Raw genomic sequence first — 24,696 nt, 5'->3', positions numbered from 1 at the left:
AGCAGGGTGACAACATACAGCCTTGAAGTACTCCTTTCCCGATTTGGAACCAGTCCATTGTTTCGCGTCTGGTTCTAACTGTTGCTTCTTGACCTGCATACAGATTTCTTGGGAGGCAGGTCAGGTGATCTGGTAGTCCCATTCTTTAAGAATTTTCCACAGTTTGTTGTGATCCACACAATCAAAGGCTTTGGCATAGTCAATAAAGCAGAAGTAGATGTTTTTCTGGAACTCTCTTGCTTTTTCAATGAACCAAAGGATGTTGGCAATTTGATCTCTGGTTCCTCTGCCTTTTCTAAATCCAGCTTGAATATCTGGAAGTTCATGGTTCATGTACTATTGAAGCCTTGCTTGGAGAATTTTGAGCATTACTTTGCTAGCATGTGAGATGAGTGCAATTGTGCAGTAGTTTGAGCATTCTTTGGCATTGCCTTTCTTTGGGATTGGAATGAAAACTGACCTTTTCCAGTCCTGTGACCACTGCTGAGTTTTCCAAATTTGCTGGCATACAGAGTGCAGCACTTTCATAGCATCATCTTTTAGGATTTAAAATAGCTCAATTGAAATTCCATCACCTCCACTAGCTTTTTTCATAGTGATGATTCCTAAGGCCCACTTGACTTCACATTCCAGGATGTCTGGCTCTTGGTGAGTGATCACACCCTTGTGATTATCTGGGTCGTGAAGATCTTTTTTATACAGTTCTTCTGTGTATCCTTGCCACCTCTTCTTAATATCTTCTGCTTCTATTAGGTTCATACCATTTCTGTCCTTTATTGAGCCCATCTTTGCATGAAATATTTCCCTTGGTATCTCTAATTTTCTTGAAGAGATCTCTAGTCTTTCCCATTCTATTATTTTCCTCATTTCTTTGCATTAATCACTGAGGAAGGCTTTCTTATCTCTTTTGCTGTTCTTTGGAACTCTGCATTCAAATGGGTATGTCTTTCCTTTTCTCCTTTGCCTTTAGCTTCTCTTATTTTCTCAACTATTTGTAAGGCCTCCTCAAACAACCATTTTCCATTTTTGCATTTCTTTTTCTTGGGGATGGTCTTGATTACTGCCTCTTGTACAATGTCACGAACCTCTGTCCCTAGTTCTTCAGTCACTCAGTCTATCAGATCTAATCCCTTTAATCTATTTCTCACTTCCACTGTATAATCGTAAGGGATTTTATGTAACCTGTTCAGTTCAGTTCAGTTCAGTTCAGTCACTCAGTAGTGTCCAACCTTTTGCGACCCCATGGACTGTAGCACACCAGGCCTCCCTGTCCATCACCAACTCCTGGAGTTAACCCATACTCATGTTCATTGAGTCAGGGATGCCATCCAACCATCTAATCCTCTGTCGTCCCCTTTTCTCCTGCTTTAAATCTTTCCTGACATCAGGGTCTTTTCAAATGAGTCAGCTCTTCACATCAGGTGGCCAAAGTATTAGAGTTTCAGCTTCAACATCAGTCCTTCCAATGAACACTCAGGACTGATATCCTTTAGGATGGACTGGTTGGATCTCCTTGTAGTCCAAGGGACTCTCAAGAGTCTTCTCCAACACCACAATTACTCTTTATTTTTTTAGGAAGTTCCTTGTGGATGCTACATTAAACCCAAGGACACTTGTAATTGCCTTGGGCTTACCCATATAATCCAGAATAATTTCTCCAACTCAAAGTCAATAATTGACACATCTGTTAAGTCCCTTTGCCATGTAAGGAACCATTCACAAATTCTGGGGACTAAGATGTGGACTTCTTTGTAGGGAGGCATTTCTCTGCTTACTACACCAAGTAATTCCAGGATGCATGCATCCTTGAATTGTGTAGATTTCCCTATGATTTACTTACATACATAGGGACTCACAGATACTTGTTTCAGTCTACAACCCAGTTCTTTCATTGTTTGTTTATTTGCTCAAATTGTTTGAAATTTAGCCACTGGTATTCCCTCAGATGTGTTCCTGTATCTTTTAGCTATATCCCTGAATTTTTTCAAGTGCTTCATTTTTTCCCTGGTGCCACAAGATATTCCAAGCTCATTTTGAATTTTTTTATGTCAAAATCCTGATTCTACCATTGCTCCTGTGGAGCACTGTTTCCTTTTACTAGGGAAACCAAGAACAGGAAATTAGTGTACTTAGTGCTGTGGGGGCCCTTTCAGTACACATAGCTTGGATGAAACTACACACATACATATATCTACATTTATTTCTATGTCTGCTGCTGCTGCTGCTAAGGCGCTTCAGTTGTGTCTGACTCTGTGCTACCCCATAGACGGCAGCCCACCAGGCTCCCCTTTCCCTGGGATTCTCCAGGCAAGAACACTGGAGTGGGTTGCCATTTCCTTCTCCAGTGCATGAAAGGGAAAAGTGAAAGTGAAGTCTCTCAGTCGTGTCCGACCCTCAGCAACCCCATGGACTGCAGCATTCCAGGCTCCTCCATCCATGGGATTTTCCAGGCAAGAGTACTGGAGTGGGGTGCCATTGCCTTCTCCTAGCTGTGTGTATATATGAGTGTATATATGTGTGTATATATATACACACATATATACACTCATATATATTACATGAATTTACACTAATACCTCTGATTTCAATCCAATATCACAAGGCTGTTTCTAGTATTTCTCCTTGCCTTATTTATAGTTTCTTCTTTCTTCACCAGTGAGAAATCTGGTTCTCATTATCTATGCTTGTTTATTCAACTCTAAAATGAAGTACAGAATTGCTAAACCATGCCCCTAAGAGAAACAGATTTACTGACTAGAGTACAGTATCTGTGAGCAGTTCCTTTTGTCTTTTGTCTTATAGAATCCATCCACATAACTTTTCCAGTGTTATGAAAGTCAGGTCTTTTCTTCCCCATTCCTTTCAATGCTTTTCACCATTTGACAATTAGGCTTATTTGTTATGGTTTGTATTTCAATTTTGGTTGTCTCAACAGCCTGGTTGCTCTTAATTATTTACTTATATTTTGAGGTGTGTGTAAAACATGCTGATTCTAAGAGCCAAGGCTGTATGAAAATGTACGCTCAGAGATGTTGCTCCCTCGTCATCCATTACCACATTTCCATTCCACTTCCTCCCACCCCTCTCCCACTTACTTCCTTAAGATAATCAATCTCATTTATCCTTCATGAATTTCATTTGCACAAATAAACAGATCTGTTTTTTTTTAATACTAAGGACTCTTAAAAATTAATTAATAAATTAAATTTTGGCTGCGCTGGGTCTTCATTGCTGTTCACGGGCTTTTGCCAGTTGTGGTGACCAAGAGCTACTCTTCATCGCGGAGCATGGTCTCCTCATTGCTGTGGCTTCTCTTGTGGCAGAGCACAGACTCCAGGTGCGCTGGCTTCAGCAGTTGCAGCTGGGGTCTTGGTTGTTGTTATTCAGTCACTAAGTTGTGTCTGACTCTTTGTGACCCCATGGACTGCAGCACGCCAGGCTTCCCTGTCCTTCACTATCTCCCAGAGTTTGCTCAAACTCATGTCCACTGAGTCAGTGATGCTATCAAACCATCTCATCCTTTGCCACCCCATTTCCCTCTTGCCCTCAATCTTTCCCAACATCAGGGTCTTTTCTAATAAGGGGCTCTCCACATAAGGTGACCAAAGCATTGGAGTTTCAGCTTCAGCATCAGTCCTTCCAATGACTGTTCAGGGTTGATTTCATTTAGAATTGACTGGTTTAATCTCCTTGCTGTCCAAGGGACTCTCAAGAGTCTTCTCCAGCACTACAGTTCAAAACCATCAATTCTTCAGTGCTCAGCCTTCTTTATGGTCCAAACTCTCACATCTATACATGACTACTGGAAAAACCATACCTTTGACTAAATGTATCTTTGTCAGCAAAGTGATGTCTCTGCTTTTTAGTAAGATGTCTAGACTTGTCATAGCTTTTCTTCCAAGAAGACAGTTTCTTTTAATGTAGTAGCTGCAGTCACCATCTGCAGTGATTTTGGAGCCCAAGGAAATAAAATCTGTCTCTGTTTCCACATTTTCCACATCTATTTGCCCATTGAAATGATGGGACCAGTTTCCATGATCTTAGTTTTTTGAATGTTGAGTTTCAAACCAGCTTTTTCACTTTCCTCTTTCACCCTCTTCAAGAGACTCTTTTGTTCCTCTTCACTTTCTGCCATTAGAGTGGTATCATCTGCATATCTGAGGTTGTTGATGTTTCTCCCAGCAATCTTGATTCCAGCTTGTGAGTCATCCAGCTTGGCATTTCACATGAAGTACTCTGCATTTAAGTTAGATAAGCAGGGTGAAGATATACAGCCTTGATGCATTCCTTTCCCAGTTTGGCATCAGTGCATTATTTCTCCAGTCCTAATTGTTGCTTCTTGTCCTGCATACAGGTTTCTCATGAGGCAGGTAAGGTGATCTGGTATTCCCATCTTTTTAAGAATTTTCCACAGCTTGTTATGATCTACACAGTCAAAGGCTTTAGCATAGTCAATGAAGCTGGAGTAGATGTTTTTCTGAAACTCTCTTGCTTTTTTGATGATCCAGTGGATATTGGCAATTTGATCTCTGGTTCCTCTGCCTTTTCTAAATCTAGCTTGTATGTCTGAAAGCTCTTGGTTCACATACTATTGAAGCCTAGCTTGAAGGATTTTGAGCATTACCTTGCTAGCATGTGAAATGAGAGCAACTGTATGATAGCTTGAACATTCTTTAACATTGCCCTTCTTTGGGATTGGAATGAAAACTGACTTTTTCCAGTCCTGTGGCCACTGCTGAGTTTTCCAAATGTGCTGGCATATTGAGTGCAGCACTTTAACAGCATCATTTTTTAGGATTTGAAATAGCTCAGTTGAAATTCCATCACCTTCACTAGCTTTGTTCATAGTAATGCTTCCTAAGGCCCACTTGACTTCACACTCCAAGATGTCTGACTCTAGGTGAGTGACCACACCATCATGGCTATCTGTGTCATTAAGACCTTTTTTGTATAGTTCTTCTGTATATTCTTGCCACTTCTTCTTAATCTCTTTTGCTTCTGTTAGGACTCTAGAGCAGAAGCTCAGTAGTTGTGGAGCACAGGCTCAGTCGCTGTGAGGCATGTGGGATCCTCCAGGATCAGGGATCAAACCCATGTTTCCTGCATTGTCAGGCAGATTCTTTACCACTGAGCCACCAAGGAAGTCCAGATTATCAAGTATCTATTCTAACTGACTTAAAGAGATAAATAAGTGCTTGTGTGTCCAACTCTTTGTGACCTTATGGACTGTAACTCTCCAGGCTCCTCTGTCCATGGGATTCTCTAGGCAAGAATACTGGAGTCGGTTGCCATGCCCTCCTCCAGGGCAATCTTCCCAACCCAGAGATCGCACCCGCATCTCTTACATCTCCTGCATTGACAGGCAGGTTCTTTACATAAATCAAATATTCCTAAAATTTCAATAACATGAGATTAATTTCTAATGTATTAAGTGTGCTACACTAATAAGAAATTTCTTCAGAAATTAACTCAGAAACATTTTAAGAATCCATGTTCACATAATTAAGATAAATCTTTGGCCAATGTGACTGATTTTAAATGTCTGATTTAATAGAACAATTATATTTTCTCTGATTTATCAGTGTTGTGTATAATAGAAACATATTTTATTTTAATTAGGTTTATTTTTCCTATAGTTATACAAGCTACTGATCAAATAAACTAATATTACTCTTACATAATATAAATTTGTGTTCAAGGTTTTCATAACTTCAAGAATAATTATTCTTTGTAGCATGTCAGCTTAAAGATAATTTTCAGGATTCCTAGGTGACTTAAAACTTTGAACTGGTATTAAATTGAGTTAATTAATGGATATTCACTGAATATCTAGATTATTTCTAAGATAGTATATTGAAACATAATTAATAATATTCTCTAGAGGAGCTATATCTATGGGTCATGTTAATGAACATATTCATTTTTTCTACTTTAAGAATATGTAAAAGAGAAGACTTCTATGTGTGGTAATAGAAAAGTATATTCATGAACTTTTCTAGTTTGCTGTATTGTTGGTATATGACAAATTTCTCAATTACCCACCCTGCACTTTCCTCTATGAATGAGATGTTAGTTGTTTTGGTTAAAGGTTATAGATAGTATGCATGCGTGCTCAGTCGTGTCCAACTCTGCGACTGATGAACTGTAGCCCTCCAGGCTCCTCTGTCCATGGGATTTTCCAGGCAAGAATACTGGAGTGCGTTACCATTTCCTTCTCCAGGGCAGTTTCTGACCCAAGGATTGAACCTGCGTCTCCTGCATCTCCTGCATTGGCAGGCAGATTCTTTACCACTGTATGACCTGGGAGGCTCCTGCAGTTAGTATAAATGGTTGCAATTACCCTTAGGAGCAATAATAATAATAATAATAACAGAGAATCTAACTGTAGATATGTTCTGATTTTTCAAAGAAAAACAGTCGTTTTATCCTAAAGCAGTAGACCTCAATTTTGTTGGTCTCCAGATCATTTTACTCTTGAAATTTATTCAGGCCCCCAAAGGACTTCTGTGTATGTAGGTTATAACTATCAATATCATATTAGAAACTCAAGCTGAGAATTTCTAAAATACTGGTTTATTATTAAATTTGAGGATAGCAGCAATAAACAAATTGCTTATTTATGTAAATAGCATCTCAGAATTCTAAGAAAATTTGTTTTGATCTTGTGGGCCTCCTGAGATCTGTTCTAATGCAAAGTATCAGTATGTTTCAGAATATGAACAAGGATAATAAAGATAAAACTCAGAAATGAATTCTATTTGCCTTAGTTGATAAAAACAAAGTCTGAAAAAAGAAGTTATGAAATGTGTTAATATCTCAGCAAAGTTTACTCTATTTTTATGGGTTTGCTTCCTTGGTTTACTGACAAGTGCCTTTGTTTTTTTACAATATAAATGATGATTCTTTATTTCTGTGTAAATTGTCTAGAAATAAAAAGTTCTGTGTCTTATGACAATAATTTTCTATGTTTTATGTGGATTTTATTATGTCCTTGATTATCTAAAGAAAAAAAAGCAAAGATTCCTCATTTATAAAAGTAATAAGGTTCTTTCCAATTGCACTGCTGCCAGTGTATGTTTTTAAATATTTTATTATTGCTTTGATTAACTAGGTAATCAAATACTATTTCTCAGGCATCCATGAGCCTAGCTTAATCAACTGTCTGAACTCTTTTGAAAACTTTTCTAAATTGTTCCTTCCCAGAATGAGTAAACAAGTAAAACTGTCAAGATATTTTTTACATCTAAAACTACGATTTCCCAGAAAGCCCCTGGAAAAACTCACAAAGTTATTTTTTCTTTTATTTTATAAAAAGGGAAGTAATAGAAATAATTAAGTTTGCTTGATATGTGACTATTATAAGAGTTTCATGGAAAGTACTGTCAGCAGAGACACTCAGCCTGCCCCAGGTTAAATTCCTGTAAGTAAAATGGTATTAAAAGAATACACTTGAGAAAGGGTATGCTTTATGGGAAGTCCCTGGAAATTTGTCAGTATTCATTCTTTCTACAATATGCTTTCACCTTAGGGGAAGCACTGATTAAAACTCTTAAGAAATTTTTCCTTTCAAGTATTCTTATATTTTATTAGTGTCCCAGAGATACTTTACCTGATGATATTAAGCCACAGCAGTATGGTATTATCTGTTATAAATTCAATTATTATTTGAAATACCTACTCAGTCAAAGCCTTACTTCTTTAATTTGAATCTAGAGGCTGCTAGGCCAATGGTTCTCAGTCGAAAAATACATCAATTTTACCAATGGAGTATGGGCATAAAAACTAGGAATATAAATGTCCATTTATATATTTTATAAAATATAAAATAAAATCCAGACTTATTGACTCTTTTTACTTGATATACTTGATATAGTGTGTATATGTTTCACGATTGTTAATTATATGCTATATCTCAAGATTTTTTTTCTTTATTGAAATCATATTTATACATTTGTATAAACCAAATGTAGCATTCACTGACTTCTTTAGAGATAAGTTTAATAAATATCCTTAGTGATATTTTGCCTAAATTTTAAAACTTACTTAATTATATTTGTTTTGCATATCACCAGACATTTTAAATTTCAAAATGATCAGTAATAAATTAAAGACAGCCATTCTCAGTCTTTCGTATCTACAGATGGTTTTTGTTTTACTCTGATGCTTCTGGGAAGTGATGCTATAAGATGCAGACCAAGGACTTCCTTCTTGGTCCACTGGTTAAGACTCTGCTCTTCCAACGCAGGGGACACAGGTTCAATCCCTGTTCGGAGAACTAAGATCCCACATGCTGCACGGTGCGGCCAAAAATTAAAAAATAAAACGAAGCAGGCCAGAATTCACCCATCGCTAAAGAGGACAGTCTGAGTCTTGTGGAAAAAGACTTTACAAAGTACTTCAAACTACTGACATTTCAAAAAAATAGACTCCCGGGTGCAGTGTTCTGAGGTGACATGCCTTAAACAACTCTCAGGGGTACTAGTGGGCTGAGTCAAGATTTCCAGAACCCTTTTACAGTTGAGAAGCAGAAGGCTTCATGCAATTGCTAACCTAAGACCCACCAGAGCAAGAATTCTTTATACTATTGAGTAAACTGATAAGGGAACACTTATTGGCTATCTGGAATATTGCTGATTTTTAAAATTGCTCCATTTTCTGGATCTATAAGAAAATTATTTATCTCTCCTTTCACATTTCTGAAACCAACAACAATATAGTAAACTTTGCTTTTGTAAACTGAAATTTCAGAAACAAATTTTAAATGATATCTGGTTCTCACTGGGTCTGCAGAACTCAGAAACTCTAAATCTCCTCACTTTTCAAGGCAATGTTGTTATTTCATAGTTTCCATAAGAATTGGTCCTCCTTTTTACTGGGTATAGTCAGACAAATTCATTGTGCAATACAGATCTTATCTGAAGTGTTATATTTGAGAATGGGTTCACTTAATCAGATATGACAACCACTTTGTTTTAGGAAACAAAGGTTGGCTGTGTTTATAAAACTAATACCTACAAAACCCTCCTAGGAAAGCTGTTTCAGTTCCTGGCTGACAGTGTCACAGCCTTTCAGGTGACTAGTAAGGTTATATCCTAGCAGATCAAGAACTGTAGAATATTTGGTGGCCTTATGGAGAAGAATTCACTAAATTCCTAGAACCTGCAGGTGAACTTTGGTGAAGAGAATTTCTTAGGATTGGTTTCCTGGTCTTAAGATAGTAAATAGTAGAGGCTTTTAAATCTGTCTGAGATTCCTTATGAAGACTCTCAGAGAGTAGTTAATTTTGTTGCATTTGTAATTGTTCAACACTGTATGGACCAAGATTTGCAAAGCAAACTTAAGGAAGTCTGTATGTTAAGTGAAAACCCTTGCTGCATTTATGTAAACAATCAGGTCGAACCTCATTGAAGTCAGCCTTATTTTGTGATCAAGAATAATCTTTCTTTGAAATTCTACAATCACAAATGGAGAGAGATTGTGAGAAAAAAATTGTGAAAGACTTTGAAATGTACCAAAAGTGAAAGTCGTTCAATCATGTCTGATAGTCCATGGAATTCTCTAGGCCAGAATACTGGAGTGGCTAGCCTTTCCCTTCTCCAGGGGATCTTCCCAAACCAGGGATCAAACCCAGGTCTCCAGCATTGCAGGCAGATTCTTTACCAGTTGAGCCATAAGGGAAGCCCCAAAATACTAGAGTGGGTCGCCTATCCCTTCTCCAGCGGATCTTTCCAACCCAGAAACCGAACCGGGGTCTCCTGCATTGCAGGTGGATTCTTTACCAACTGAGCTATCAGGGTAGCCTCCTCCCCCTGCCGCCCCTACCAGATGATTGGCTCTACTTCTTGGTAATCTATACGTTAGCTATGAAAATGAAAGTATTAGTCGCTCAGTCGTGTCCAGCTTTGCCACGCTATGGACTGTAGCCTGCCAGGCTCCTCTGTGCATGGAATTCTTTAGGCAAGAATACTGGAGTGGGTTGCCATTTCCTTCTCCAGGGGATCTTCCCAACCCAGGGACTGAAGCCAGGTCTCCCGCATTGCAGACAGATTCTTTACTGTCAGAGCCACCAAGAAAGGCCTAGAGCATACCATTTAGGATGATCTAATTCTATGTCATTTAAAATTTTCACTGTCTTTGAGCTATTTTACAATTCTGTGAGTTACTTTTTAAAATGATAGCAATACAAATAATTACAATCTATGAACATGCAAATTAATTCTGTCTGGGGGAGGAACAATTGATCCCTTCCTCTTCTCCATCATGGAAAAAGTCAGTTTTGCATTTACTTGTAAAGTCATTTCATAACCCACTTATGTCTCTGCTCTTTGAATTCTCCTTTGAACCAGTTATAACATTTTATTGACTTCCTCATTAATTAATATGTTAAATAAAATACTTAGTTTATATTCACTTTGTATATTTATTTGACAATCATGATTTTATCTTTAAAAAATTATCCTTTAACATATTACATTCTTCCCATCATTCATGTGGTGTAAACTCTATTATCTTTATTATTTATACATAACTCTAAGAGTTTAATTGTTAATAGTTCACTGATACAATGTTAGTTTAGTGAACATTCAATTAAGCATTTATTAATTTTGAATCCACAAGAAGTGGATTCCTATCTTGGAGCTAACAATTTTATTATGTTAGGTGTTAAATATTCTTGTAGGCACTTGAAAAGCTCTTAAGTCCTAGGCATTATGCTTATGGGGTAAAATGAATATAGTCACTCAGCAAATACTTGTTGAATACATAAGTGAGTGAATTACAATATCTACAATTTTGTTGGCCCACGTGCCACATATGCATACCTATCCTAGAAATAGGGAAGACAACACAATAAGCAAATTAGAGAGATCTGTTAGAAAAAATAATAATAATGGCTATTACGATTATTAATATTTCCAGCTGATAGCTGAGGAACAGGCTAACTGAGGGTGAATAACTTGCCTGTGTTTGCACAGCTCTAAACACCAGAGATGATACTGAACCCATGTCTCTGATTTCAGAGTCTTTGCCTTTTCTAAATCCCTTGATCTTCTGAAGGAATCCAGTCCAGGTGATTCAAACCTTCCCCTTTTGGTTCATCTACACCAGAGCCCCATATCCTTGAACTTGACTAAGGAGACATCTTAACTGGAAAGCATAGTATTCCTGGGCACCGGGTTTCAGTTCTACACGTGGCGGAAAATCCTGGCCCTGCCGGAAGCCATGTACTCTGAAGCGAGTTATTCAATCTTTCTGTTAAAATAAGAATATTAATAATATCTAACCCTAAGAGTTGTTGTGAAAGAAAAGGAGAGAACGCATACAGTGATCTTGACACAGTCCCTGGCACAGAGTAAGTGCCCAACAAGCAGTTGTCATGGCAACATCTGCCCCAGATTTCTGCTCCTCTGTGGATCAAGCATCCTGTGAACTGCAGCAGAGTGGCAGAGACTGGATTGGGAAGGAGGAACTAGTGGTGGGAAGACACAATTTGCATAAGTATTTACATATTAAGAAAACACTTTTTATTTCACAATGGAACGAGTCTTTTGAAGCAAAGCTGTACAATCTAGTGACAATTTAAACAAATTCAAATTGCAAAGTTACAAGGAAGATTACAGAAGGAAACAGGAGGAGTCCGGCCTTAATGGGTTTAAATCCCAGAGGCTCTGAGCCAAGCCGGCTCCAAAACCAGCCTTAATTCCTGCCTGGGCTGGGCGGGAATCCTTCTCCAGGCTCAATATTGGCTGAAATGAAGTAGGAGTGGAGATCACAGGGCCTGGGGTCCAGGATCTACCCCAGGCTCCAAAGTCCAGTCTGACACCAGGCTCCAAGCTCCGGTCTGGATCCCACTGTCTGTTCCTGAAGAAGTTATTTGTCAGCAAATGCAGGGAAACTGTAAGGGATTGTGTTGTTGAAAACACGAGCCCGTCTTCCGTGTGGCCAAGTCCTGAAGTAGAGCTCAGCAAAAGCAGCCATGGTGCTTTGGCCTGTCCCTGTGGTTTTCACTGCTGTGTCTGAATCCAGGGCGGCTCTGGGTAAGTGCTAATGTCTAAGGTGGGAAAGGACCCTTCACCCACTGCTGAGGGAGTAGGATCAGGACCAGGAGTATCATCGAGCTGGCCTTGCTGTACTTAGCAATTGCCTCTGAAAAGAGTTTGAGACTGTGCACGGGGAAATGGGGCTACAGGTGCCACCCCACGGGCACAGAGCTGGGTGACCACAGCAGCACAGCCGCGTCTGGCACAGAAGAGGTGCCAGGGCTCTGTTTGCTATCAGTGGAACAGGGTTCACGCCCAGCTCCGTCCCTGCCCAGCAGAGTGACTTAGTTTACTGAAATTCTCTAAACATCAGTTTCTTCATCTCTAAGGTCCAGTTCTTTATCCCCTAAGGTCCAGCAGTTAAGAATCCACCTGCCAATACAGGAGACACAGGTTCGATCCTTGGGCCTGGAGGATCCCCTGGGGGAGGAAATAGCAACCCACTCTAGTATTCTTGCCTAGAAAATTCAATGGACAGAGGAGGCTGACAGGTTACAGTTCATGATGTCTCAAAAGAGTCAGACACAACTGACTGAGCACACACAAAGGAAGATTAAACACACATGGCTCCCAGAGTGTTTTGATGTGAAATGAGATAATGTGTGAAAACCCCAGGCCCTAACTGGCAGCTGGGTTGGTTTGAAGGAGGGCAGTAAATTCCCCACTCTCCCTTCTGTGATCTGAGCCAACTGAGATCTAGAAATAGATGTCAGAAAAACGGAGATCAAAACATTAGCTTTGCAGCCATCAGATCACATGCGTGTGTGCTAAGTCAATTCAGTTGTGTCAGACTCTTTACAATCCTATGGACTGTAGCCCACCAGGCTCCTCTGTCCACGGGATTGTCTAGGGAAGAATACTGGAGTGGGTTGTCATGCTCTCCTCCAGGGGGTCTTCCTGACCCGGGGATCGAATCTGCGTCTCTTATGTCTCCTGCACTGGGACAGGTTCTTTACCACTAGACCTGCAGCCAAATGGCTTCCAAACATTTCACCTGAGAATCATCAAGGATATGAAGTATCATTTGGACCATTTCCGTAAGGAAGCCTGAGGATGAAGAGTTAAGTCCTTCTGACAATCATACATAGAACATAGTGTGGACTTTCCTAACCCAAACCCTAACCTTTCAACTTGTGCTTCTGAAACATTTCCATCACTCACCTATAAACTAGCATCTTAGTAAGAGAAGTCTTCACAGATCAGCTTTCAGAGGAGCTCAGCGCTCTGAGCCAAAGATTCCTGAGTGATCAATTTCTCTTCCCCAAACTTAAAACCACATCCAGACTTTCTATTTTCATCTGCAGTCCTGTAAACATCACAGCCTGTTTGAAGTACATCCGTAGATTTTCTCTCCTCACCTATCATTCCTGAGGTCCAAGTGTGATACAAAGGGAAAGATGTAAACCGTTCTCAAGAAGACCCAGCCACCTTGTCTCTCTTCAAAAGGTGCTGAAGTCCCATCCAAAGTCCTGGCAATGGACCAGGACTAGGCTCCTTCTGATCCAGAAGACAAAACTCCTGCCAGTTAGAACTTTCTATGTGACACTTGGTTATTTCAAATCTTCTAGGCTTTCCTCAAAATGCTGATGAGCATATGAGCTCGCTCTCTCTCTCTCTGTCTCTCTCCCTCTCACACACACACACACACACTTACAGTTCACTCTAAGTAGGTGACTTTCTTATGAAGTCTCCTACTCCATGTAGACATAGAAGCCATCTTTTGGAAAGTTCCTGAAGCTTCACATATTAAAAGTTACAATCCACACATATCTGATTATGCATGTATCTTCCCTTCCTTTCCCTCTGCTTTATTAACAACGAGTTCCTCCTCCAATCTAAGTCAATTTCTTCCACTATTTTTCAGATGCCATCAACTTCCTCCTTCTCAGGAATCTTTACTCTCAGTGATCCTTCTCTCTTTTGTACATGCAGTCTCTATATTTCCATTGGATTTTCCTCCATAAGTGTTCTCCCATTAAAAAGCAAATTCGCACTCAATCCGACCTCCTCCAGTTAACACCTCACCTCTGTCCACCCCCCAGCCCAGTCACAGCCAAACTTCTCAGAAGAGGCAGGCTACACTCATTGGCTATGTCTATTTACCTCTTACTCACTCCTTACCCCACAATCTAGCTCTTTGCTCCCACAAACAACTCACACAAAGGCTACCAACGATCTCTAATTGTTAAATCTAGTGGGCAGCTTTCAGTCCTCATCTTGTTTAATGTCTAAGTAGCATTTCATACTTTGGAGACTCCCTTGGATGTCTCAAGGCAACTGATTTCTCAACTTCACCTCTAAATTGGTCCTGATCTGTACTTCCAAGCTCAGAAGTAGTATTATCATCTAACCAGCTGCACCACCCAAACAATCTGGAGTCATCCGCAACACTCCCTTCTTTCCGACCCTCTACATCTAACCCATCAACAAATACTGCTGATTTTACTTCACAAATACTTGCTAAATCTATCTATTCCCTCCCATCCTTTGGCATTTCTCCCTGAGCCACCATCTTTTTGCACCTGATCAATAACACACTTAACCAGTCTTCTGTACATATCCTTTTGCCCTAAGTGAATACCGAAAAATATTTGAAAACTAAAAGCTGAATGATGTCTCGAAATGCAAATCTGATTTCTTCTCTCTCTCTCTCATATGCGCGTGCACACACACACACACACACCCCATTCACCCTTCTTAAAACTCTTTAACTGTTTTTCACTGCTCTTAGAATCCAGATTCCAATCCTTAGCATGGCCTATAAGATCCAGCAATTTCTGCCACAATGTTGTCTAATTCCAAGAGCCACCATTCACATGATAGCCTGGGTAGAGTCTCCCTTAGAAGTCACACAGTATGCAACCTGCACAGCTGTACACCAGGCCCTGGGCCCTGACCTATCTCTCCAGCCTCAATTTGTATCAGTCTCACCCTAGCTCTGTGCACTCAGCCACATTCTAGTTTTCAAATGTGTCTGGCCCACAGCAGCCAACAGAATTTGAACCTATTCTGATACATGCTCCTCCCTACCCCAGTTCCTTTTCTTGGTTAATTTTTAATCGAAAGACTTCTTTACAGCAACCTTTAATATTGGTCAGGTCCCAGCAGAAAACAGACAGTACATTCCAAGAAGGGTTGGCTTGAAGGGAGTTTAATGAAGGGACTAGTTACAAGATAAAGGCATGGTTAAGGGACCGACAATGGCTGATGAAGCATTCCTGGGTCTCAAGGGGCAAAGGGAGGGAGCAGTGGTTGTAAGAGAGGAGCCTCCTGACAGGGCTGTGACTTCCAGTAGAGGAACACAAATCACTGCCACACTACAGTCCAGCAGGGAAGGTACCAGGGCACAAATACTCCACCTCTCTCCCCTTCCACTCCTCGATGGTGTCTCCCACGGGCCAAAACCACCCTAAGCCGAGGACCAAGAAGCCAATAGATGCAGTCATTAGGGGCCAGAGCAACCTGAGAAAGAGGTAAGAGTGGATCTTGAGGGGCCAGAGGAGAATATTCTACATTCCCTCCTCGCTCCCCACCAGTTCAGCTCTTTGATCTTTGCATTTTTAACACAGCATTCTTTTCCATCAGAGTTCTCTTCATTTGTAATTATGATTCCTCTGTAAGTATTTGATTCATAGAAAATCATTGCTAAATAATTACTTTGATGCCAATGATTATTAATTTTAAATTATGAACAGACTGGTTCATAAGCTCATGAGAGTCGGTACTATTAGACACCCAGTGCCAGGCATAGTACCTGATGTTGAGTGGGAGATCCACAAGCACCTGCTGAATGAGTAAATGAAGGCTTATGAGGAGGAGCAATCCCTACTTTTAGCTACTCATTATGTTAAGTTTATGTACTTAAAAAAAAAATCATTTATTGATTGATTTTGCTGCCTTGTGTCTTAGTTGTGGCACACAGAATCCTTCATGCAGGATCTTTTCTTGAGGTGTGTGGACCCTCTAGTTGTGGCACATGGGCTCCAGATAGTGCGGGCTTCAGCAGCTGCAGTGCGTGAGCCTAGTTGCTCTGAGGCATGTGGGGTCTTAGTTCCCTTACCAGGGCTGCAAGGAGATCCAACCAGTCCATCCTAAAGGAAATCAGTCCTGAATCTTCATTGGAAGGACTGATGCTGAAGCTGAAACTTTAATCCTTTGGCCACCTGATGTGAAGAACTGACTCATTGGAAAAGACCCTGATGCTGGGAAAGATTGAAGACAGGAGGAGAAGGGAACGACAGGATGAGATGATTGGATGGCATCACCGACTCAATGGACATGAGTTTGAGCAAGCTTTAGGAGTTGGTGATGGACACGGAGGCCTGGCGTCATGGGGTCCCCAAGAGTTGGACATGACTGAATGACTGAACTGAATCCTGTTCATGAGTGCTCCACCCTCATGACCTAATCATATCTCAAACACTCCACCTCCAAATACCATCACATTGGGAGTTAGGGCTTTAATAAAGGAATTTGGGGGAGTCAAACATTCAGTTCATAACAGGAGAGGATCAGGGTGGATGCTAACAGCACAGAGAAGGGTCCTCATCAGACAGTATCAGAGAGGTCTGAGCCTTTGCTACTACATTTAGTCTTAATGAAGTCTCCCTTGACTATATGACTTTGGATAGTCACACGAATCCCCTGGGTGTTGGTTTTCTCATCTGTCAAATAGGGTTGCTGCACTGCTGCTAAGTCACTTCAGTTGTGTCCGACTCTGTGCGACCCCAGAGACGGCAGCCCACCAGGCTCCCCCATTCCTGGGATTCTTCAGGCAATAACACTGGAGTGGGTTGCCATTTCCTTCTCCAATGCATGAAAGTGAAAAGTGAAAGTGAAGTCACTCAGTCGTGTCTGACTCTTAGCGACCCCATGGACTGTGGCCTACCAGGCTCCTCCGTCCATGGGATTTTCCAGACAAGAGTACTGGAGTGGGTTGCCAGTGCCTTCTCCGTCAAATAAAGTTAGTGGATGACTAATTCCCCTTCACAATTGATGTGAGGATTGCATGAGGTCATGTGTGTTATGTAACAGATAGTTTCCACACAATGGTTGGTCCCTGGGTTCCAGAGGTACTCAGGATAATTTTAATAAAGCTCACTTTCTAATCTTTGTCAGGGAGAGCATTCCTTCTGGACGCAGAATCCTCACCACTGATACTTCTGAGCTTTCGTCGGACCTTGTTCACAGGGCTGTTCCTTGGAAAGACTCTCTCCCCAGTGGCAAGAAGGACAATAAGATCATTGTAAGGACATACCTTTCCACTCCAAATTTAGGAAAATCTCTCGCTGCTTCTCACCACACCCCTTCCCTTCCTCAGCCTGAGAAAATTCCCAAAGTTCAGCCAAAACCATTGCCCCTGGCTGTCTCTAAGCCCACACACAAAAAGACCCCCCTGCCTTCCCATCAATCACTTGTCATTTATGAATATGCAATTATGAAAATGTGAAGTTATCATTTCCAGTTATGCTGTTTTTAATTTGCAATAGTGGCAAAGGGGTTGGTCTTCCATGACCCAACACTTGCTCCCTGATCTTTGGTTACTACCCTTTATCCTTGTAATCTTTTTTTAATTATTATTGAAGTATAGTTGCTTTACAATGTTGTGCTAATTTTTACTGTACAGCAAAGTGAATCAGCTATACATATACATATATCCCCTCTTCTTTAAATTTCCTTCCCATTTATATCCCATAGTATATCGAATAGAGTTCCCTGAGCTATCCAATAGGTTCTCATCAGTCATCTATTTTATACATAGTATCAGTAGGATATATATGTCAATTCCATCTCCTAATTCATCCCTTTCCCCTTTCCCCCTCCCCTTGGTGTCCATATGATTGTCCTCTGTGTCTGCAACATTGACATAATATCTGTAAGGCAAACATGTTCTTTTCCTTTCTTCTTTTATTTCTTTTTTCTCCCTGTGGTCGATCCTTCCTGTGGATTTCCAATGTCTCCTCCTGGCTAAGACATCATGGATTTCCTCATTTCTCCAGACGGCTCAGTACCATTAACTTTGTAGTTCTGTCTTTGATAGATCCAATCTTTGTGTTCCCTCCTCTGCTTTCCTTAACTTTTTAATAACAGAGACATGTCAGAACAGAAATTGCTTCTAGTCTGGTACGGGTTGCGCTCTCCATGGCACGTATATTACTGAGGCGAGGGTGGCTTCACTTTGACTTGACACAAACCCAATCAGGATATGAAACTCTGAGGATATTTGTCTTTATCGGGGGCCTCACAGTTGTTAGAAAAGTAGGAATGATATTGATGCATATATATCTCCTTGTAGTCCACACCAAAGAGAGAGAGAGAGAGAAACCCCTGACATTTATCTCTTAAATAAGACATGTGAGCAGCCAAATGCCGTTTGACAGGACAAATATTTACTGTGCCTGCAAACAGCCCTGAAAGTCGGTGCAGAGAACACCAAGGCTGATCAACGTTCAACAGAGACACCAGACCCCAAGAGCTGGGGATTAAGGGCATCATTTAACACTGAACTATGGGCAAGATTTGTCTAGCTGGCCCTGCATCCAAACTGGGCATTTCATTTTCATTTCCTGGATTCTCCATGGGCTCATGTTCTTCCGGGTGAGTAGCTGTGAGCCCTTTTCATTCCCCTAAACTCTAATCTTTCAGAGAGCTGTGGAGTTCTTCTTTCAGCTGGGCTGAAACCCGTCTTTCAGCTGGGCTGTAGAGTTGCAGAATTCTTGTGAAGATTTGCTAGTTCTCCTCCAAAAAGAAAACTGGACTCCTGGAGATCCACAGAAACAGCATCACTAATAGCAAATGAGAAGAGAGAACTGTCTGGAGACCTTGTCTAGAAAAAACACTCGAGGGAGTTTTTGCAGCAGCGTCAGCAGCCAACCACATGGAGGGGGTGGGAGGGGGTGGGGTGGGGGAATTTCCACTAACAAGTTTGACGGTTATTCTGTAACTGTAGAGAAACCCTGTTTACTTCAGTAGCATTATTTTTTTAGACAGAAGTGTCTGATTAAGAACTTCATACAGCAATGGTGTTTAATTGACACTGGCCACAAAGGCATCTGAGAAGCTTTATCTTCTGCCTTTCATAGGCATTGCTTGAAGTTCCTCTGTTGCTGCAGGCAACATTTGAGAACAACTCTTTTCTGCCCCACTGACGTCCTAATAAGCCTTCCTTTCCAGAGAAACAGCCTGCAACTGAAGTCAGACTGCTTGCTTCCTTCACTTCCTGGTTTGGTTATATTTAACCTCTCATGCCTCAGTTTCTTCAACGATCTATTTTTTTTAACCTGATTATCCTTTGTGGCAAGACTTCATTAAATGTTCAGTTCAGCAGTTCAGTGTCTGACTTTTGCGACCCCATGGACTGCAGCATGCCAGGTTTCTCTGTCCACCACCAACTCCCAGAGCTTGCTCAAACTTAGGTCCATCGAGTTGGTGATGCCATCCAACCATCTCATCCTCTGTCATCCCCTTCCCCTCCTGCCATCAATCTTTGCAAGCATCAGGGCCTTTTCCAATGAGTCAGTTCTTTGCATCAATAAATGTTAGCTCTTCTGATTATCATTTTGAACAAATGCCACGGTAGCACTGTGCTGAGGAATTTTCCTACCTTGGTCAGGATAAAAGATGCTGGATACAGACTTTCAGTTTTACAAGATGAAAACTTGTAACGACAGATGGTGCTGATGGTTGGACAACATTATGAATGTATTTAATACCATTGAACTGTATACTTGACAATGACTATGATGGTCAATTTTATGTATGTTTATTTTATACAATAAAAAAGCAAAAGATAACCAAATAAAAAAAATTTTTAAGGAGTTGGGTACGGCAGACAGAATCCTGCTTCCCCTGAAAGGTCACCCTCCTAATACCCAGACCCTGTGAATGCTATTTTACATGATAAAAGGATTTTGCAGTAGTGATTCCGTTAAGAACCTGAAGGACTGGGGCTTATCCCAGATTACCCAGCTGAATCCAGGCACAAGGGTCCTTACAAGAGAGAGACAGGAGGGTCAGAGTCAGAGAAGTGGATGTGACGACAAAAGCAGGGGTCAGAGAGGAGAGAAGGTGCTATGATGCCGGCTTCTCGGATGGAGAAAGAGGGTCAGGAGCCACGGACTCAGAATGCCTCTGGAAGCTGGCAAAGGCAAGGAAGCAGATTCTCCCCTGGGGCCTCCAGAAGGACCCCAGCCCTGCAGACACCAGGGTTTTCAGACTAGTGAGACTTCTGCCCTTCAGAACTGCAAGATAATAAACTACTTTTAAGCCTCTAAGTTTGCTGTCATTTGTTGCAGCAGCCCTAGGGAACAAATGCGCTGGGTATTTGTGGAGATGTGGGCCTGGTCAGGAGAGAAGGCTGGAACACAGAGACGCCTCGGTGTGGGGACAGAACTGGGCGTCATTCCATCCTGCCAGAGGGCGCCTCCTGGAGGCCACAGCCCTGCGGGGAAGCGCAGCCACTCTTCATTTTTTTTTAATTTCCTTTTTATTGTTTTTCCTTTTTTTTTTTTAATTTCGTTAAAAAAAAAAAAAAAAAAAAACCTTTAGAGTATAATTGCTTTACGATGTTGTGCTAATTTTTGCGGTACAGTGACGTGAACCAGCTATACGTATACATATATCCCCGCCCTCTTGGACCTCCCACCCCTCCCCCATCCCGCTCCTCTAGGTCATCACAGAGCAGGGAGGTGAGCTCCCTGAACTATACGGTAGTTCCCACTAGCTGTTTTTCTTATTTATGTCAACCCATGAAGTCTTGAACAGTGGAAACACAGCTCAAGGCCAAAGCACGTTGAGGGGTTGGGGGCCATCCCGGAATGGAAGACGGTGTGTGAGAACCGAAAGTCCTTTGGCTGCAGCCTTATCTCCCCCGGAAAACCTCAGAGGAAGGGCCCGTGTGAGGCTGTGGCTGCAGCTGCCGGCTCACAATCTCCATATCTGCTCGGGAGCTCCTGAGATGAAGCAGAGACAGCTCTCACAGGAGGCTAGGGCTCGTCTTTCTGTACTTTTCTCATTTGCCCCACAAGCCAGTCCTCCAAAATACTCATGGAATGAATAAACAAACAAACAAATAGACAAGAACAACCTAAATGTGATCACAAAATATCACTGTTTTTCTTAGCTTGGGGGTGTGGGACTGGAGTGAGACAAAGACTGGGTGAAGATCCTTTCTCTCTTTTCATCTCTCTAGAAAGGGCCTGACAGAGTGGTCCCCTCCCCAGTCACACACACGCAGGTGTCCTTGGGCCCAGAATAGAAAGGTGGCTCAGAGCCCTGCACTGCTGAAAACAGCAGCCTGCAAACGCCCCCAGAGTATCCAAAATCCAAGGGGTGCATGCTAATAACCCATCATCAATATTGCCTTTGCTGATGCCCAAAGAAAAACAAACATTTAATTGAGCAAAATCTGGCATCAATCAATGATGTGACTTTAGTCAAGCAAAAACGACAGATTCCTGAGTCGGACATCCAACTGTGAGAATCGTTCTCTTCTGGAGCAGAAAATGCAAAATGTGTATATATAGCACCTCTTACCCAGCCCAGGACCACAACTCAGTGTGGGGGGAAAAAATCCTCTCTGTTTTTAAAATCTTCCCGAGTTTAAGTTGTGTTGTGGCAAAGCTTATTATATAACTCCAAACCCTTTCATAGAACTGCTGTGTTTTATTATATGCTAATGATAATTTGATTCTAGGAGACAGTTGGAGATGATTGAGTCAGCCGAGACCTAACCAGAGAGAAAGAGGAACCTGAAGTTACAGCAGCGGGTCAGAGAATTCTGGCAAGGTGGCGGTGACGTGGAAACACAGGTTTGGGACCTTCTTGAATCCCCACAGAAAAACAGATCTGCTAAGTAGGAAAACCAACTAACCTGGCCACAGGGGACATTTATGACAAAACCAGCTGAATAAGTATACTCATAAACCCCAAATGCAAACAAATTGGGATAAACCCCATTAGTTGTAGCCCCAGGTGGTCTCAGCACCTGTGGGGAAGCAGAAGGGGCCCACCAGGCACCTACAGACCTAGAACAGGAAAACACCCAAGTAGCTGACAGGTGGGAGCACTTGTGAGCCTGCGGAGAACAGCTGGTGCTGGGAAGGGCTTTGCCCCATCCAGCCGCAGGGGTTGGGGTGGGGGAGTGGGAGAGAGCTGCAGCCAGCTCTGAACCATGACCTTTCCAAGCTGAGTAGCCAGGGCTCTCCTTTAGGATAAGATCCACATCAAGGAACTTGCTGGGAGAGGAATCCAAACCCAGCGGAACAGCGTTTAGAATGATCCAGCCTGACCACAAAAGCAGGTAAAAACCCAGCTGCTGACATTTGTGCCCATGCCCCTCCCTTCCACCTATTTAGGCAGCTGGGCTGGCTCCGCTGTTTCGGGGTCACTGCTTTGTTGACCTATCTGGACATAATTCTGCCCTTGTCACTCTTTCAGACACAGTTTTGCCACCACCCTCTGGCTTCGTGTATAATTTCAAACAATTGGTCCTGCTACTGCCCTCTGGAGCCTTTAAAATATCTCTTCCCTCCTCCTATGACAAGTTTCAAATATTTGGCAACAGCTATCACAGGCCCCCTTAAGGCATCTCTTTTTGAGGCATCTCTGGTTTCTTCAAAAGCACCTTATGGACTGTGGCTTCCAGAACCCTCATTTCTGGTCCCTGCCTCTGGTCTTCTTGCAATTCAGTTCATGGAATGGCAGAGAAAATACCAATCATGGAGCCAAAGAGCTCGTTTCTAAGTTCTGGAACCCCACTTCCTGGCTAGCCTCTTACCCTCTCTGGGCCTCAGTTTTCCCATCTGCAGTATGGGGATAATATTAAATCATAGACACAATACTTTGAGGAATAGTGAGATAATAAATGGAGCCACTTGGAGAACTCTAGCACATTGTTGTTCTTCAGTCACTAAATCATGTCTGAATCTTTGTGATCCCACGAACTGCAACACACCAGCCTTCCCTGTTCATCACTATCTCCTGGAGTTTGCTCAAACTCATATCCATTAAGTCAGTGACGACATCCAACCCTCTCATCCTCTGTCGCCCACTTTTCCTCTTGTCCTCAATCTTTCACAGCATCAAGATCTTTTCAGTAAGTCTACTCTTCGCGTAAAGTGGCCTAAGTATTGGAGCTTCAGCTTCAGCCCTTCCAGTGAATATTCAGGGTTGATTTCCTTTGGGATTGACTGGTTTGATCTCCTTGCTGTCCAAAGGACTCTAGCACATAGACAAAATATGTAGAAATGTTTAGGTATTATTTCTCAGACTTGGAAATCATTGTCACCCCAAGTTGCATTCCAGAAGTGATCTGTTTAGCAGAGGATACAATGGACCTATCTTTTCCCTCCCTTTAGTCTCCAGGTTTCTCTTAATGAAATGTAAAGCCAGTCCTCAGAGCTGGCGTTGAGCTGAGTGACAGCCTCTCCACTGATGCTGAGCTTCTTATCATTGTTATGAAAGGTTGTTGTTGAATCACGCGAATACACCGGGATTCTTGGCCCCCGGAGGAGAAGAATTCAATCTGGGGCCAGAGACGAGGCTTGATCGCTCAGGGCTTTTGTGTAATAAAGTTTTATTAAAGTATAAAGGAGATAGAGAAAGCTTCTGACATAGGCATCAGAAGGGGGCAGAAAGAGTACCCGCTTGCTAGTGTTAACAATGAGGTTATATAATCCAAAGAATGTCTGGAGGTTGTAAAGACCTCATCAGACCTACTCCCATAATTTACATTTTAAGGTAACACTGTCCTCAGGCAAGATACATCCTTGTAAAGACCAGGTCTACTCCCATAATTAACATTTTAGGATGACAGAAGGTTGAATCCAAAGACTGTCCTTAGGCAGAATACATAATTGTTATATAATCCTAAGGAATGTGGAGAAAGAAAAAAAGTTTGTCCTTTCTTCTTCCTTGAGAATTCCAGACCCCTCTCTCCTTGGGGACCCCTAAACTCCCTATCAACCTGCCTAGGAACTGACTCTCTCAGTTATATTACACAGCATATGGATGAGGAGAGCTACTGTCAACTTATACGAAAGGCCTTCTATGTGGAATCAGTTCAGTCCATCATTCTTTGCCCAACATGATTCCAAGAAATATTTTTTTCTGGGGGAGGGAACATATAATAGGGAAGAATCTTTGTATTCGATTACAAGTTAATCAGTAAAAGGATGCTTCCTATAAGCTCAAATTATACAAAATGGCCCTTCTCTAGGAACCAGGTGGTGAACATTAAGCTAAAATACCATTGTTTAGCTCACAGGAAACATTCTGACCAGGCCCACATGTGAATGATTGTAGGAGGAAAGAAATTAACATATCCCCTCTGGAGGCTGACCAAAGCCAGGATAAGTTTGACTTGACTTCCTCCCCTTTTAGTATAAAAGAAGCCTAAAATCTAACTCAGGTAAGATGACTCTTTAGGACATAGGTCTACCATCTTCTCGGAGAAGGCAATGGCACCCCACTCCAGTACTTTTGCCTAGAAAATCCCATGGACCCAGGAGCCTGGTAGGCTGCAGTTCATGGGGTCACTAGAGTCGGACACAACTGAGCGACTTCACTTTCACTTTTCACTTTCATGCATTGGAGAAGGAAATGGCAACCCACTCCAGTGTTCTTGCCTGGAGAATCCCAGGGACGGGAAGCCTGGTTG

This window comes from Bos indicus, chromosome 10 (genome assembly GCF_029378745.1).
Source record: "Bos indicus isolate NIAB-ARS_2022 breed Sahiwal x Tharparkar chromosome 10, NIAB-ARS_B.indTharparkar_mat_pri_1.0, whole genome shotgun sequence".
NCBI classification, from domain to species: domain Eukaryota; kingdom Metazoa; phylum Chordata; class Mammalia; order Artiodactyla; family Bovidae; genus Bos; species Bos indicus.
The sequence above is the reverse complement of the archived record's forward strand: the minus strand, read 5'-3'. Positions refer to the sequence as shown.